We start from the raw sequence: 18369 nt of genomic DNA, 5'->3' as shown, positions 1-18369 counted from the left end.
CTTCATTACACAGTAAAGGAAGCCAGCTATATTGCATCGTATTACTTGTATATTGAACTATTTTAACAAAGACATTTCATAATCGGGTACACAGTGGCTTGCAGAATACAATACACTAAATATGTGGTGGCTACATAAATATTTCAGTATGTTCTGCTGCTTTTTATGTGAAGTGCACATTTTCATTAGGTAGCATACTTTTTTTTCGATGTACAGCGTATCAGTTTTGCCTCATGATTCCACTGAAGCACTTTCCAGATTTTATTATATCATACATATGTTTCAGTACAAAGTGTAAGAGCTTACTAAATATTGAGAATCTTATGGAAACCAGATGTATTTTCTGATGACTTTGTATGGCTGTGTATAGGATCTTGAGCTGTGGGCCTGCAACGGTTGCTGAAACGATAAGGTCAGGCATGATACTAATTGCATGCCCTGAAGTTACGCCTTGCTAAAATGGAATGAGCCTTGATCAGCTGAATGCTTTTCATCAATTCCCCAAGACTCCTAACATTTTTATGCATCTACCATCTTTGAAAAAATCAAGTGTCTTGATGACATTCATCAAAACTCCGACTTGGACACCTGCTAAAGAGACATCCCTAAGCCAGGGCTGTAAAACAGAAGCTGCTACACTTTTATTTTATTCTCTTTAATAGGTCAATACACAATTAATAAAGTCAACCCATTGGGAATTTTCAGACTCACTGTATATCTACTCATATATGCTATTTATAGGGCCTCCAACATGGCAGCATGTTTGCAACTCACCGTTTTAAACAGGACTATCCCCATACAACTGCACCCATACAGAAGGTAACTGGTATCACAGAGAGAGCTAATGATGTGTCCGTGGCACTGATGGACTGGAGCGGGGCTTAATCTTTGCAGTTTTTACAGCTCACCACTGGGATACTAACCTTCCTAAGGCACATGTTTTTGAGTACATGCAAGAAGAGGACTGCATCTACTGCAAGGAAAATTGCTTTTCATTGATTCTTCCCCCAGCGAGTAGCTAGTGTGTATCATCCTTTAAAAGCAACTGATACTAATCCCTGTTCTCCTAAATTCTACTGTCACATGAATTCGCTATGATAACTAGAACACTAAAGTGCAGTTATGTATCTCCTTGGACAAATGTGTGAAAAAAAGAGTTAGGTAGCTGTCAGTCTGCAATAACAGAAACGCTCGGAGGTGCTTAGAGCCAAATGATTCTGTTATGAGTCCGAGTGCTGTATTTCTGACTCCATCCACAAGCCTCAAGCAAGGAAAGTCTGAAACCTCATGCAGTGTACATTAAACCACCACTCTTCTACTTTCTTCTTTCCATGACTTTATTAAAAATGCACTCCTGTTTGAATTAAAGTAGATATATATGTCATTGGGGTCTCAGTTATCAAATGTGAGCAGTCAATAGAACTGCTGAATGCCATAATTTCACTCTCTGATTCAAATACAAGAACATATTTTCCTATTTTATGTGGCTTTAGGCCAGTGTATATGCACTAACTTAAAGCTCCCATTTAGATGCTGTACCAGTAAGGTAAGAGTCCTGGCCCTGCAGAGTTTTGGAAGAGAGGACTAAGTCAGGTAGCACTGCCCTCCCTTCTGGCTCTCTTTGGAAGATTTTCCCTGTTTTCCTCCATTAGAGAAATTCATCTCTTTCCCTCACTTCTCAGACTGCAAAGTAATGCCCCTCCCTCTGGGGTGGAAAGGGTAGTACCCCTGCAGCCGTGGTAACTCATCAGCCTTACCTCCCCTGCCATATCCTGTATGTCAAAAGTTCTTCACCGTTATTTTAGGAGGGGTTCTCCACTCCCTTTGCAGTTAGTGCTAAGGGTCAAAATCCAGCCAGTTATGCTCAAGCCTATGATGACTTTTCTACTCCTATTTCAGTGGCTCAGATATACTAGCCAAGGTAAAGATCCAGATTTGAATTTTCTATAGGAATCAATGAAATAGCAATGATTCTATTTTTTTCTGTGTCTGTCAACAGGTTGGATCAAAGGAAGCACTCTCGTCCGGAACACTCCCGACTTCTGTGTATCATCTCCTTACAAAACAAATATCATTATTGCTGTGACACATATGTTGCACATTGTTATGTATTATGTTCAGTTGTAAACAGCCTAAAAAATTGAAAGGACTTTTTTTTTTTTTTTTAAGATGAGTTACACTTTAAGAACTTCTGAGTAATATTAATGTCCTTAGTAAAGGACAAAGGAGTGAGCCGCAGACCTAAGTCACCCTCTAGGGATTTGACTACTTGCCTTTTTTCTTTGGTAAAAATCTGTGCACTTTTCAAACTGAAGGTTACATTAACATTACACAGAGAAAGTCAATTAATTTAACAAATTATCAATTTGTGGAGTTTCTTGAACATGCAGTAACATGCACACAAAGCAGCTCTTTGTGATCCCACAGATGTTCTGTCCTTAATGCACAGCTTCATTAATCATGTGCTATGCATGTTATTGTCTAAATTGCAGTGCCATTTGAGATAGGGAAAACATTGGGACAGAAATGTTTCTTACCCTTTGCGCACCAGTAAAGATTACAAATAAGCAGAGGATCTAAAAAGACCATCAGTTCAGTGCCGTGAAAATTTTGTTTTATTCTTAAAACTGCTGTGATTCACCCAACCAAAATTTCTTTTATGTTGGTTTATATATTTCTAGACCAAAACTGAGCATAACCAGCACTACATATCCAGTTCATGCAAGAAAAGCAGAAATCTGATGTAGTTGCACACCAAGAGTGGGAAGGCAAAGGTTTCCTCCTATGGTTTGGTTATGCCTCCAGGAAACTAAGAAAATGCTGTTATAGTTAGTGTGATTCTGTTACAGCAATGCTGTGCAACACCCTCTCTACCCTGAGCGCAATACTGACAAAGACATTGGACTAGATTTTCCCCCTTCCTAAATGGTGAATGAAACTCAGCCAGGTCAGATGTACTACTTTACAAAGATTTTTACCGTATCTGTATTCTAATGGCCACTGCTGGCTGCTAGCTGGGGTCTCCATTTTCTTATGTTAGATAAACTTATAAACAGATGGCTATATATAAAATTCATATGTGAGCTATACTTTGAGAGAGCCTTGAGTGATTTGATATGAAGTGTGAGGACCCTGTTGGCCTAATTCAAGGATATCTGTGGCTTAAGGCTAGGACCTTCTCTGCAGCGCTAAGCTAGATGTCAGCACTTAAACAGCAGAGAGACTGTGGCTTAAAATGCTTCACTTCCAACTACGTCCATAGCACTCATCAGTCACTTGACCTGAATACTTTGAAACGGACTGTTGTCTAATATATCCTGTCAGAAATTCTTCATATAGCCTTACTCAAATGTAATTCACATATTCCAGGTTTCACAGATTCCATGATTTCTTTGCCTAGTTGCCTATAACCACTTAATTTAATGATGGACACAATTTGAAAAATATAGAAAGGGTCACATTTTTATCTCTGAGAAGGTGATGAGAAGTTTACACTTGGAAGGATAGGTACAATTCAGAGACATCAAGAGCAGAGTATAGCATGTATTTTGTCAACTTACTGACATATATTTAAATATTCAAAAAAACACCTGCCATTAAAAATGTTTGGATTCCAAATCAGCTAATGAAATGGGGATATTGGCAAACAAAAATCTTAAGCAAAACTAAGAAAAAAGGCTGCTAAGAAGGGGTTAAAGAGAAAAAAGTTACAGATGTGGACAGAAAGACCTCTCATTCAATGCAACTATAAAATCAGTCTTAGATACCCTCACAGGGAAGGAATGCTACGATTAGGACCGTTGATCTGGGAAGGCCTACTTGTTACTTCAATCAAGATGAAAAATAAATTCAGAAAGCAAAAAAGTTTGTTTGATTTGTCGGGCTAGAGGAAGAGGGAGAGTTGTTTAGCCACTTCAGGCTAAACGATGGAAGTGACGCTGCACCGTCAGTTCAACCTTCACTTCAGTCTGATGCCTTATCAGAAGTTGACACAAATTCACCAACATTTCATGCTGCTTATATTATTGCTTCTGTACTGTACAGAGCGTGAGCAACCAAAGAGTGCAGCTGTAGATCATATCCCTGTAATCTTGCTATTGATTCATGCAATGCCTCAAAATGGAGAGGGGGACAGTCAAAATGGACTTCGACACCCTTCAAACATCTCAGAAAACTACAAATTGGAGTTGGGATACCTGTTGTGGAGGAAATGATGACATACTCTTTAGTCCTCCAAGGCATTCAGAAGAACACAAATGAAGCCCCTGTGAGAAGACAGGTATATATGCAAAGGTACATTCGCAGGAGGCTTCTAGTAAAGCCATGTGTCTAAAATATAAAAACATTAAGGAATTTTAACACGGCTGCTCCACCTGTACAAGAGGGGTTTGTGCCTATCGCAAGTGCCGTGGGCTTGTCTCTGGATTCTACCTGTTGTTAGAGGAGAAGGAGCATGAGTTAAAAAGGTGTTGCCTGTAAGATCTGCGTAGACTATAGTGATCCAGAAAGCTACACATTTCTTCTTTTTCAAGGACTGCTAATGGAATTAGAACTGAAATCTTTGTTTTCACAGATATGATATTTGTCAAAGAAATCCAGTTTATAGGCTTATTTTACTGCTTACTATATTAGAACATATATTGTATCATGAAATGATATTTAGTAAATGTGAACTTTTTTGTTATAATGTATTTAGATCATAGTGAATTTTTATGTTGAAATGTTTAACATTTTGAATATGAGGGTTTTTTTAAGGTTAAAAGATATACATTAGATAACCTGGAAAGAAAATGTATCGTGTCAGGTCAAATTAAATTTGCAGGGTTGAATTTTTACCTGTAACAAATAATGCATCTTTCACACAATTGTGAAAGACTTTTAATTTGGTTTTTAGAAACTTTTTGTATGGTCTTGTATGGAATTTTTTAAAAGTTTCCAGAAAGGAGACAAAGCTGAAACTTACCAAAAAAAAGTTTTTCTTAATACTTTGCTCCCATTGTCTCTGTTCTGCTTCCGCACAATGATACCACCATACAACTTACTTGAGAAATTATATGTAAGAAATAGTTAATATGAAATATGTATTTTTTGTAGAGTATATTCTCTCCACAGATTACATGACAAAATGTCTGCATAAAAAATACACATATAAAAGGGACACAATGCTTTTGCCTCATATTTTAAAAAACTATACAGTAAGAAGGACTTCTCACACACAAAATTTCACAAAAATAACTTCATTTCTTAACCAATGAAATGAATGAAATTCTCTAAAAAATTTATTAAAGTGCCTTTAACTTCTTAAGATTAATTTAGCAACTTCTATTTGTTTATGTCCCTAAATTACTTTTCAGCTGTCCTTTTAGCCATGTGGAACACAGGAAATTAATTTCTATATATTTCAAGTCTCAAACATATGCATACAAAACAAAACAAGCCAGCCTGGAACACTAAATACCTTTTCAACACAGCACCGTACCCACCTTGTACTCACACATCTTTTCTTATTGATTCAGGAGTATAAGATAAAATATTACAGAGCTACAATTCGGTGTAGGGGGGGCAGGGTGGGGTGGGAACAAACCATCACCCGAAAAAACCCTGCATCAAAAACCTTTAGTGCTTTAAGTACATGGGCACCCATAAAGTATGATGTTTCTGAGCTAAATCCTACAGGGAAGAAAATGTTAGGCATTGCTTTGCAATTTGCCAGATGTTTCCAGATTATTTTTCGCTTTCCATCACAGTCAAGTTAATCATTTTCAATAGGCCACCCTGCAATGAAAAGTAAAAGTAACTTCCTTAGACAGCTGCTTTGCATAAAGTGTTTGCTTTCAAGGACTATTGTGCAGACAGGAGACACTGACAAATAATAACAGAAAAAAAGGGGGAAGGAGAATGTGCTTACCCTCCCCCTCTTAGCATTTCCACCCCACCCCCTCCACCCCACCCCAAAACCAAAAGATAAAAAGCTTTGTTGAAATGTTAGGGGAGGCTAAACCAAAATCCGTCAATGACATCAAAAAGCCAACTTGAGCTAGTGCGAAATATTGTCACCCCATTTTCCTTTACAGCAGTTAATAACTGTCTGTGTAGGGATACTGCCTAAACCAGGCTGTAACATGTAGATAATGACTAAGTGATAGAACAGTTCAGAAATAGGACATGCACTGAAAGGGAGAAAAAAGTACAGTGAGAGTGGGTTAGCTCAGGGTACACAAACAGACCCAGGTCCGCTTGCTAACCGACTTCTTTTGTATTTTCAAATAATTGTATTTGTTATTCCGCAACTGCTTGAAAAGATATTCTATGGCCACGGATTACACATGGAGAGATTTGAGAGAACTCAGCTGGCAAACACATTTCTTTCTGGGAAAACCCCTACATACATCAATATAAAAAATGCAGACATAATTCTAGTGTTGAAAACCTCCTCAGTTTTTATTGCATAATTATTGTTTTTAAAGAATCAGATTTTAAAAGACCCCTTGCCAAAAATATGATTTTATGGTAAAATAATGGGTTTTAAATTAGGCATAGGGAGTCCTCAGTATAACTGAGATTTTAATGTTCACAATCATCTACTTCTCTAGTGTCTCAGACATCTGCTATATCTTTGGAAAGCTGTCACTGTTGTAAGATTTTCATGACTTTATCTACTGAATCCAGCTTCTAAGATCCTAGATGTCATATAGTACTCCAAAGAATGTTTACTATATATACAGTAATTGCCATGCACAAGCAAACACACATGTTCACACGTGTATCTAGAGAGACATAAGAGAAATATATGCATAAATGTTCTTACGCATAGATATGCTTGGGGGTGTGGCATTAACTAGCGGATGCACAACACATATTGGTTTCAGTTACTTCTCTGAATTTAGTTACAGTCTCTTCTGTAGACAGGTTTTGAATATGATCCCGTGACCCTGACTCTAAAGAAGAAATAATTTTGTTAATACAGAGAGTGTTGTACAGAATATATTGATATATACCACAAAACTATGAAGTATTGAGTCAGTAAGGCTCCAGTGGCTACTGCTGGATGGTAATTTTGTATTAATTTTATATTAATTATTAATTATGTGTTAAATGTTATATTAAGTGCATCATATTGAGGCATAGATATGTGCTTTTTTCTTGAAATTGAGATATATACATAGTCCCAAACAGCTTTTGGGTTTTAGGAAGGCTGGGAATGTGAGCTTCACAGCTAAAGCACAGCTCTAATGTTTTTGATATGCATCAGTGAATAGCGGCCTTGTTTTCTTACAGACCATTTGGCTGGGCTTTTTTGTTTTTCTATACAGTTCTTGTGCTTCTCTTTTAAAGCTTCAGCTCTCCCCGTACTCATGGTGTTATTAAAGGCATTGCAAAACTGAGATGACAGCATCAGCCCGGGCCTTTCGTCCTGTCTGTCCCTCCCCATAATGCCACACTCACCTCTACATAAGCAAGTGGTGACAAAACCTCTTTTTACCCAGGGCTCAGCCCAGCTGCCTAAATATTGTCGTGAAGGTCCACTTGAGAGCATCTTGCCCATCTCCAGCTGCCTCTGCAAGAGGCGGGCTGTTGTGTTGTGCCGGCCAGCCCTCTGCCCGCACCTGAGACACCCCACCATGTCCCAGACCACATTAGATGCCTATAATGAGACAACAAAATTGAGCAAACTGCATCAGCCAGGCCTGGGGGGGCACAGGAGCAGCCTCGGGGGGGGTGGCCAGCTTTTGCTGCAGCTTGCCCGGCTGCTGCCTTACTGAGCCTGCAAGCGGCAATCCGCCTCTGAGGGACGCGGTGCAGCACCCAGGGAGAGCGTTGGGGACAAATCTTTCAAAAAAGTAATCAAGTTTCAGCCCTTGCCACTCGTTTTGGGTTTGCTCCATTTAAATTGCCCAGGTTTCTACTAGTTTTTAATCCCAATGACGTGACTTCAGTGTGTGTACGTGTGTGTGTACAGGAGACTTTTGGTCTTCCTGGGGGCACCGACTCTCGGAGGAGGTCTGGGCACGTGCCCATGGGTCAGCCAGAGCTGAGTGGGTTTTCAATCTTTTTATACTTGGGAACCTTGGAACACTGTCCAGTGGAAGTGTAGGCCAGTAGGAATGGATATAAACCTTCTCATTACTTTCTGCAGATCTAGAAGGGGAGCATTTGAAAATGCCTGTGCTTTTTATCCTTTTTTCACACAGCCACCACGATTTACTTACTCCTTGGCAGAGACTCCAAGCTGTCTGCCACCGTAAATCAGCAGTAGTCACCTCAGCCTTCTCCCAGAGGGTTCAGGTTGAGGTGCATGCAGGTTGGGATGATTCATGGAAACTTTGACAGCCCCCTTAAGGATTCTTTTATGACTTGATAAATGCAGAGATGTGCCAAGTTTTTTCTAGGTGAATGATACTTGGATGTTTGCTGCTGAGAGATTATAGTTTGATATAAATGTCCAGTCTGTAAAAAATGTGCATTTTTCAGGACTTATTAACAAATGCAGTTCTTGCTCAAGACCACGGTTGTATGGTTTTGCCTTTTTAATCTTAAAAGTAACATATGGACTAAAGCCTAGCATTTGTCAAACTGACGTGGGAACAGATCAGACATTTATAAATCTAGTCCATAAGCACATTTTCTCATGTTTGGTTTAATCTGATTGCAATTATATTGTGTTGGGAGAAGAACAGTAGGAGCAATACCCCAGCACCTAGGTGGGGCCAAGATCCGAGTGGCTCTGAAAATGCGAGATAGAAACCCTTGCACTTGGCAGAGCTATCTCCATGGTTTTTGTGCCAAACGAGCAACCTGATGAGCACGTGTTCCTCCCCCTGCCTCCCTCCCCCCGCCCCTCCCCATCCCACATGTTTCACGCACACTCATGCAGACAGCATGTTTCCAACGTACCCCTTATGCCAGGAGCTACAGAGAAGGGACGGGTGAGAATCCAGACACATCTCTGGGCTGTGAAGAAGGAGGCTGTGGCACGGACACGCCGTCGGGCAAGCAACGCAGCGTGAGGCTCGGCGATAATGTGTGGGCTCGGCCGGGGTGTTTGGCCGCTTCCTCTGACGACGGTAAAACCCTTAAGCCACAGCAGCTAATTTTAACTTGAAGGTTGCCGGAGACCAGCTTTGCAGCAGGACGGGCCGCTGCCCCACGCCGTACCTGTCCCCTTGGCACCCGGGCTTCCCGGGAAAGGCACGGAGGCTCGCGGGGCAGGTGGGAGCCCCGCTGCGCTCCTGCCGGCGTCTCGGTTTGGCGCAGGTCAGTGGAGGCACAGGCTCTGTTTCTTTTCAGGAACACAGAATCGAGTGAGGGAAGACAAAAAGATTCAAAAGGGAGAGGTGAGGATATTGATTTGCTAAAGATCAGTGTTACTCAGAGCCCGAGCTAGGATAATAGAACCGCAGGACACGTCCTTACGCAGGCAGCAGCTATTCACAGCCCTCCTTGAGATGTATAGATTTAATGGCAGCTGTATCCCCTTCTAAAACTGCCTTGTGCTACAGTATGTACTGTAAAAATAGCACTCGCCACACAGCAGGTTTCTATTATAGGATTAACCAATTGTGCCCACATTGTAAAAACCTGCTAACGACTAGCAAAGGCAAATCTCCCCAAAGCAGCAAGGCAATGAGAAAAAAAATGAAATAGTAACAACCTGAAAATAAAATTCTTCAAACCTGATACATCAGAAGATACTGCTTTAAAAGCAAATGGCACAAAACTGTGTCAATTATTCAACTAAACCCAACTAACTAAACTTCCATTGCTTGTTCCCGTATGTCCTATGCGTCTGCATCTGTTAATGCCTATAAGATTGTAAAATGGCAGGGGAAAAGGTTGCATGTAAAGTGTGTTTATTTATGAATTCCATCTTTAATGATTCTTCAGCTAAACCAGAAGAGGCACGGATGATTCTGACTGAAGTGGAAAGGTTATGTTAACAGCATTATGCAATCCCCTGCCAGTCCCTGCAGTGACCAGTTTTACGCAGCCCATTTAAAGTAGATAACTCTGAAATAAATTCATTTCTTTCACTTCTAGAGTTGACCAGGTCATTCATTTAATTAAACTTCAGTAAGTATAAAAAAATCTGAGCGCTGCATTCAGTTCAAATGGTCTCACGGTATGTCCTATTTTAGCATACGGTACCAGGCAGATCGCCGGCTCTATATGGAAGGAGAAATTCAACAATACATTGCAATAAAGCACTCTCCTGGCTCCCCAGTCAAAACTTACTTTCACCTAAAGTATTCTTTCTTGCTCTTCCTTATTTCTAGGATCTTGACATAAAGTCGTCAGCATTCACGCTGTAAGATTAGATTTAATGTGTTTCTAAAGCCTCCCATTAACCTTTCAGAAAGTCTGACATTTCCTGATTCACCAGACAACTAAGTCTTTTTCTATCGGGGTAGACAGTCTCTTCTCAAATCACTTGCATGTGTCAATAATGACTCCTTTCTTCCCCCACGAGCTGGAGGAGAGTGGGGCCCCTGCTTCCTTGACTGAGGGGGGTTGCTTTCGCAATGGCTTGTGCACAACTGAAAGGCAGAGATGGAGAAATGATGTCGAGCAGCCTCACAGTCAAAAGCTTCTGCAGATAGCCTCAAACACAGACCTAGGTGGACTGAGCAGTAGATAATTCTTTATTTAAGGCACTGACAGAAATTCAGTCTTTCAGGATGCGTATGAGCCTGAGAAAAAGCCGCTATTATTCTTGAGTTTCCATTCCTGCTGAGCCAGCACCTGTTTGCACTTTTCCCTCATTCTGGACAAGCAAAGATTCTCACTTAGCGTGTAATAAAGTGTTGCTTTATTTCCCCTGTAAGCCAAACGCATTGACATCATTGGGTGTGTGCCTGGTTTATGGCCTAAGGATTTGGCCTTTTATATGTACACAATTATCTAGATCGCTTTTCCCTGTCCCCCTGCCCGCCCTGCCTCCCTCACCCACACCCCCCGGCCCCGGGCTCAGGTCAAAACAGCAAGTCCCTCTGTTCTATTTTTTAAGTTCATATTTGTGATCCATGTGCTCACAGATCTATTTGATTGCCACGAGACACCAGGGTGCAAGCCATTCTGTACTCTTTAGACATTCTTTCTTTTTTGTGAAATTAGAAATCAACCGGTTTTGAATATTTGGGCAACTTTCTTGTTCTGTCCTGCAACTACAAAAATCAAATATTTTGTATGACCTAGATACCATGAAAGGTCTTGACTGAGTTCCCTTATGTCCATATAGAGTGATTTATCCCTTGACAATGATGCCTGCATTTTATTATACTTTTGAGGAAGGAGAAAAGAAAGTTTGGCTTTTTGTCCTTAACTTCATGTTTCCTTCCCACAATCCAAGATGGGTCTCAGAAACATAAATGCTTATGATTTTTCCCACAGACATGAAGGACAAGATATACCATCAGGAATTCACTGCCGCAAAAGCTGATACAAAGTAATATCTTTTATACTTGCTTGGAGGCCACACACAGCTTTTTTATGCAACTCATATGTTGGTTATTGTAAAGAAGAATTGCCTCCTTCTTTCCTCAATGTCGTCTCTAATTACTAGTTGACAGGAAGTACTGTGTGCTCTGTCTTATATATATCTATATATCCATATACATCTATACATAAAAATATAAATATACTTTGATCTATATCTATCAATGTTGGTATTTATATTGATATCAGTATATTTAGATATTTATAAAGATATATAAACATATAAATATGTATATATATTGATAACTATATATTAATAGCTCACAACAGGTATCAGTATCAATCAGTATCCTTAGACATTGATATCAATTGATAAAGACAGATACTGATAGGCACCGATGCTTTTTGATCTGCATATCGATATCAATAGGCATCGATACCTTTTAACTTGATACCTAGTACTACATACAGATATGAAAAACTATTGATAGATATTGATGGCTATTGACAGGAGTTGGCATCAATACCTATTGATAATATTAAGCATCAGTAGGCCTGATAGGTATTTATATTGATTGGTGCCCTGCAATAGATAGGCACTGATACCTGTCAAAATCTATTTCAAAACCTACTTGAGATGTCAAAGTTTTTTGATATCAATACTGATCGATGTCAATATGTATGGATATCTATTGATATGGATAGGCATCACTGGGGATATTGACAGGCATTTATACCAACCAATATTGCAGGCACCAATATCTATCGATATTGATACAAACTGGCAGCTATTTATATTGATACCTAACCATAGAAATTGATACCTATTGATAACGAAAACTATTGTTATCAGTAAGCAAAGATAACTATTGATATCAATAGGAATTTACAGTTATATATAACAATACTCTTCAATTTTGATAGGCATGAAGAGGCACTGACACCTGTTAGTTTCTATAGGTTTCAATACTGGTCAGCATCAAAACCTATCAATATTAATTAACATCAGTACTTGTCAACACCTATATCAATGGGCAGTGCTATCTATCAATATTGATAACTATGGATATTAACACCTATTCCTAGTCACTGATAATAACTAATATTGATACCTCTTAATAAGCATTGGTATCTTTTCCTGTCAAAAGACATTGATACCTACCAATATAGATACATTTTAATATTGTTATGCATTGATAGGCCTCAGTACCAATAGGTTTTGATACTTATTGGTAGGTATTGGTATCAAGAGATATTGATACAAATTGATGCCTTTTGATATCCATACCTATTGATAGACACCAATACCTATTAATTTTGATACCTATCAATATTGATAGGCATTTATGCCTATTGTTTTGGATATTGATAGGCATTAATAAGTATTGAGATAAATACCTTTTGATATGAATACTAATCAAGAAGATTCAAAACAGAGAGCTACTGAAGCTTATCAATATCTATCAACAATGATATCTGTTGATATTGGTAGGCATTGATACCTATCAATAGTGGTAGGTATCTTTACCTAACAATTTCAATACCTCTTGAATATCCAATTTCAATACCTCAATATATCACACATATTGACGCCTATCAATAGTCACAATACCTATTGATATTGATGGATATTGACAGCTTGATATCAATACTACTACTACTTTGGTAGTCATCAATGTTTACTGACATGGAAAATATACATATTAATATACACCAATATTGATATTTGGAATATCAATAAGCATCTATGTCTATCTATTTGGATACCTATTGGTAACAAATAGCTATTGACATTAATAGGTATCAATACCTTTCCATATCAATAGGATAGGAACTTACAGATAGACATTGATTTAGATACCTATTATAGATATCAATACATATATAGAGATAGATAGGCATTGAAATGTATCAAGACCTATAAGCCTTAATAGGAATTGATAGATTTTATATCAATAGACATCAATAGGTATCAATACTTACAGGCATTGATATATACCAATACCTACAGGCATTGATAAGCGTCAATAGACATTGGTATCCATTGATACCTACTGATATTGTAAACTATGGATAGGTATCAATACCCATCTATTTTGATATCTATCAATAGGTAGCAATATCAATAGGTATGGATACCTATCAATACCTATCAATATCAATACTTGTTGATAGGCATCTACATTTATCATTATAGATACCTATTCTCATCAATACCTATCTATATCGATAAGCATCAGTAACTGTCTAATACCTATCAGTTTTGATATTGATTTTTATGTCAATAAGCCTTAATTCCTACTAATATTGATACCTTTTGATATCGACAGCCATCGATAAACAATCAATGCCTATCAATTTTGACACCTATCAATTGGTAATGATATGGATAGATATCAGTAGATATTGGCACCTATCCATACCATTAGGCGTTGTTAGGCATTCACACTTACTCATTTCGATGCTGATTTCAGTATCTATAGGCATCAGTACCTATCAATATTGATACCTATTGATTTTGATACCTATCATCAATAACAAAAGGCATATATACTTGTTAACACCAGTGGAGCTGCTCTTCATAGCACTGTAAAAGCACCCTGACTGCAGAGTTTCAGCCTCAGGCTTATGCTAATAGTTGGCACCGTGCATGTTGCTCAACAGCACTCCTCAGAAAACTACAGAGAACCTAACTCCTGGTGTTGCAGAATTGACTGGAGGATTTCTACCTGGGGACCACAAAAAGAAGTGGAGATGAGACCATGCCTAATTTTTGAAACACTGCTACCTGACATGGGAAACCTCATGAAACATAGCAAGTAAGAACATATCAAGAGGCCCTTGAGAAGCAGACCTAGTAGCATTGCAAAATGTGTGTACTTTTCTATTTGTTTGACCATCTTGAGCCATTAATCTGAACCACAAGGGCATTGCAATGCTAAAGGTTTACACAACATTCAAAAACGTATGGATTATGGTATGTTCTGTGCTCCCCACCCTCACACCCCTTCACTATTTCAGATAAAGAACACTGAAATGACACTGAAACAATTCATTTACATCAAGATGCTGAGGTGTTACCTCCTATTCAAACAGAATCACAAAAGACCTGTGCAAAATTTGCTAATTTATGTTCTGAAGAAGGAAGTTCTTCACAGGAAGAACTCTCTACAATAATAAAAGGTGGAATAAACTAATCTCTCAGGGCTGAATAAACAGTTTGGGGAATCTCCTTAAATTTCTAAAATTCAAAATATGCATTTACTTATCCTATACTAACTCCTACATTCAATCAATTTGTCTGACATAGAAAACTTCACACCTTAAGTATTCCTTCTGAGTACTTCTGTCTGAAGTGAAGGCCTGATTTGCATTAGGATCAAGCTATACTTCTCGGCAATGCTATGATGATAAGTCGTGATGCAACAAGGGGACCAGGGAACAGTGTCAGCTGTCAACATGGACAACTTCTGTGGAGTATGTTGATAATGCAATAGTGTGTTGGAATAAAATGGCCTGACGGTCTGGCTCATATGGTGAAGAATAAATTCTTTATATGGACTACTTTTCCAAGACATCTTAATGTAAAGACTTACGTGGCAAATGCCTCCATGGAGATAACTCATGCATGAGTAGCATATATTTTCATTATTGATTCACTAAAAGGATAATATTGCTACTGCAAATGCAGGAAAATTGTCTCTATGGGTCAAATTCCATTTTAATCGCACTCCAAAGAAGGTAACAAAAATACACTGGGGATTATTTTTAGCCCACTCATCCAGACCATCAGATGTACTCCAGTCTAGTTAGTGGCTTAACTTTTCCAAAACCATAGGCTAATATGTTGTGAGCTGCACTAAATATCACAAGAAGAGAATAATAAACAGAAAAGAGCCTACTCCAAACAACTTAAGCTTTAACAAGCTGGTGAATCATGAAAGACACTAAGTCTTCCTGGGTCGATGAGCATTTTGATAAAAACAAATGATAAGTACAGAAGATAAACACCAGGAGATGCATTGTGTGTCAGTGCTGAGCCTGTGCCAAGAGCAGAAAGTTAAATGCTTGTTGCAAATTTGAATGCCATTCCAACTTGATTGCAAGGGCCCAGACCTACAGTACCCCAGCGAGGGAGTGGGACAAACCCAGGTTCAGCCAAGAGTCCAGACCACCAGTCACCTCCCTGGGGATGGGGACAGGCTGAGACATTGGCCCATGGATGAGCCTGGATGGATGGGACCCATGTCTGGGAAGGGCACGGCTGCGGGGAGTTGAAGACCGGCAGTGCTCCGGCATCACTTGGGGAGGGACTCATGGCCTCAGAGGGCTGATATGGGATACTGGGCCATGGGTAGGGTAGGGGGACCCCCAGGGGCTGGGTAGGGATGGTCAGCACTGGTGGCGCCCTTGGGGCCATCACAGCAAAGCAGCACTTCAAAAAATGTCTGGATGTGCATATACCTGATATGTATCAAAGTTCCCCTAGCAGACCATAGCAGAATGTAATATATTGCTTTGGAGAATGCTTCCGCACTCCTCTACCTATTCCTACAGAATTTGAACTACGTTAAAATAGTGTTGAGGGAAGACCTCCCCAGCGTGTTGGATGCTCTGTAAAATAAGCTGAGGGTGGGATTTCTGAAAACTTCTCTAAGATTATGATCCAGCGGGAGCAGAGTAAGGTCAGTGCTGAGAGTATACAAAAACCCCACAATGGCCTGTCACATGTCATTGCTGGAAAGGAATCTGAGATACACAGTTCATTTCATTTCAGAATGTGAAATTTCCCAGTCCTTGAGAGCTTTGGTATCTGAAATTCTAATGCTGGACCCACTGTAGTTAAAACAGAGCATGATAATCCAAGCTGGAGTAAGATATATACAGCGCATTCAACTTGCAAGTGACACAGACATGAAGAAAATAAGTGCCATCATATTTAAAATACATTTAGGCTTCTAATTGCCAAGTATAAATCTAAATATACCATTTTGAAATCTACCCTATATAATCACATTTGAAAACTCTGTGTTTAGTAGGAAGTAATTATTAACTGTTCATTACCAAATAAAGCAAATTATTATTTTTTAAAAGTCCTTTGCTATCTTATGTATCTAGATTTCTATTCTGTTCTGATCCCAGTAATAATGTATTAGAATACCTTGAAAGGTCTAAGTAAACTTTTAAGGAACTTATTTTTCCATGTACCTAGGCCAAAAGTTTTCTACCTTTGAAAGGGCCACTTATAAGAGTTCAGAAAAAGTAGCCAAGAAAAGGAGACCTATTTCCAGAAATTTTATATTTGCTGTACAGAAGATGTACACTTCACAACTAAGAAGTCCAAAACCAGTAATACATGTGCTAGGAGTATTCTTGCTGGTAAAGTTGCGCGCTGCTCTCCAAGCACTTCCATGTAGAAATAACTATATTTTTCTACTATGAAAATTTCAGGAGAAATAAGCTGCTTAGTTTACAGGGACATTCTTGTTGCTGTTTAAGTGACCAGTTACGCTGTCCATGCTGACAAACCAGCTAACACTAGCATCATTCATCATCTCTCTCTTTGATTACTTCTGGTAGACCCAGTCGTGTTTGTATTTAGATGCTCGGTGCAACCATGGCCTGCGCTGCTGTCAATGAATCTGGGGTTTGCACCAACACCCCATGATTTGGGTGCTGCAAGAGATAATGCAGGTTGCCCCAGGCACCTCCCTTGTGTGGACAACCGAGGGGCAAGATTCCAAGCAGTCACAGCGCACTAACCTCTTGGTCGAGATGAAGCCTTCCTCTTCAAAGGCGAAAGGCAATAAGACATCATTTCTCCCTCTTTCTCATGGCAAAAGCAAGTATGTTCTCCCAAAGCCAGGGCCCCAGGGGATGTGATCTACCTAGGACTGGGATGCCTTAATAGCAATATCTCTTAAGCAACTGTGCCAATATCACTAAAAGTGCAGAGATGGACTAGACTAGCTAATCCATACTTTCTCTACATGGAAATGAACGTAGGCTAGTCAATAAATTGACTTTTTCTACATAAGTGATTTAGGACCGTATTGTGAAGGACAACAGATGAACTCTTGCAGGAGTTTAAGCTACTACTACAAAAAAACATGTCTCTCCAGTCTAGGATTTTCATGGGAGTTCGGGTATTTTATGTATTAGAGAAGTGAAAGAAAAGTGAGAACTAATGGTTTTTATTAGTTTGTGTAGCTGGCAAGTGTTTTATCCTTTGCAAAAAAAATGCAAGTGACTGAAGGTGAGAAGACGCTATAGGGCAAAAAGATGTTATTGGAGGAAGAAGACAGCAGGCTACCCTGTCAAGGGGGATCTCAGAAGACCCTCTAGTCATTCTGCTATGCTGAGGCAGGCTCAGGGGGACACCTGTCCTTTCAATTCTATTTCTGCATGCAAATGTCCTTCAGTTATATTTTATATATATATAAGCACATACGCACATTTCATATGCTCTCTTTTTTAAAAAAAAAAGGAAAATACTTCTATGCCAGCAACCAATACACTATGGAATAGCAAATTAAACTATAAAGCCTCTTAGGTCTAGATTAATTCTGTCTAATTTTAGGTGCATAAATGAGACACACAGCCTAGGCACAATGTCACCGTAGGTACCCTCTGTTGTCAAGACAGAGACAGGACACCTCCAGAGGGCATTTAAGTATTAAGTGGCTTAAGATCACCCTCAAAAAGTGCCTATCTGTGACAACTGACAGTAAAAGGCAAGTAGACCGACCATACTTTGAACTTAGGTACCTTAATTAGATGCCTGGAGTTAGGTGAGTTGAATCCAGTTTTTTTTTAAGCATGAAGATGAATAGGGGACTTGTGAATGCAAAGTATAGTGAAAACAAATCAGTAATACACTTAGTTATGCTTTCTAGACTCTAAAGGTCAGTTCAAAGCCACAGAGTGGAATAAATA

Source organism: Vanellus vanellus (genome assembly GCF_965231255.1).
Source record: "Vanellus vanellus genome assembly, chromosome: 2".
Lineage (NCBI taxonomy): Eukaryota > Metazoa > Chordata > Aves > Charadriiformes > Charadriidae > Vanellus > Vanellus vanellus.
Note: the sequence above shows the minus strand (reverse complement) of the source record.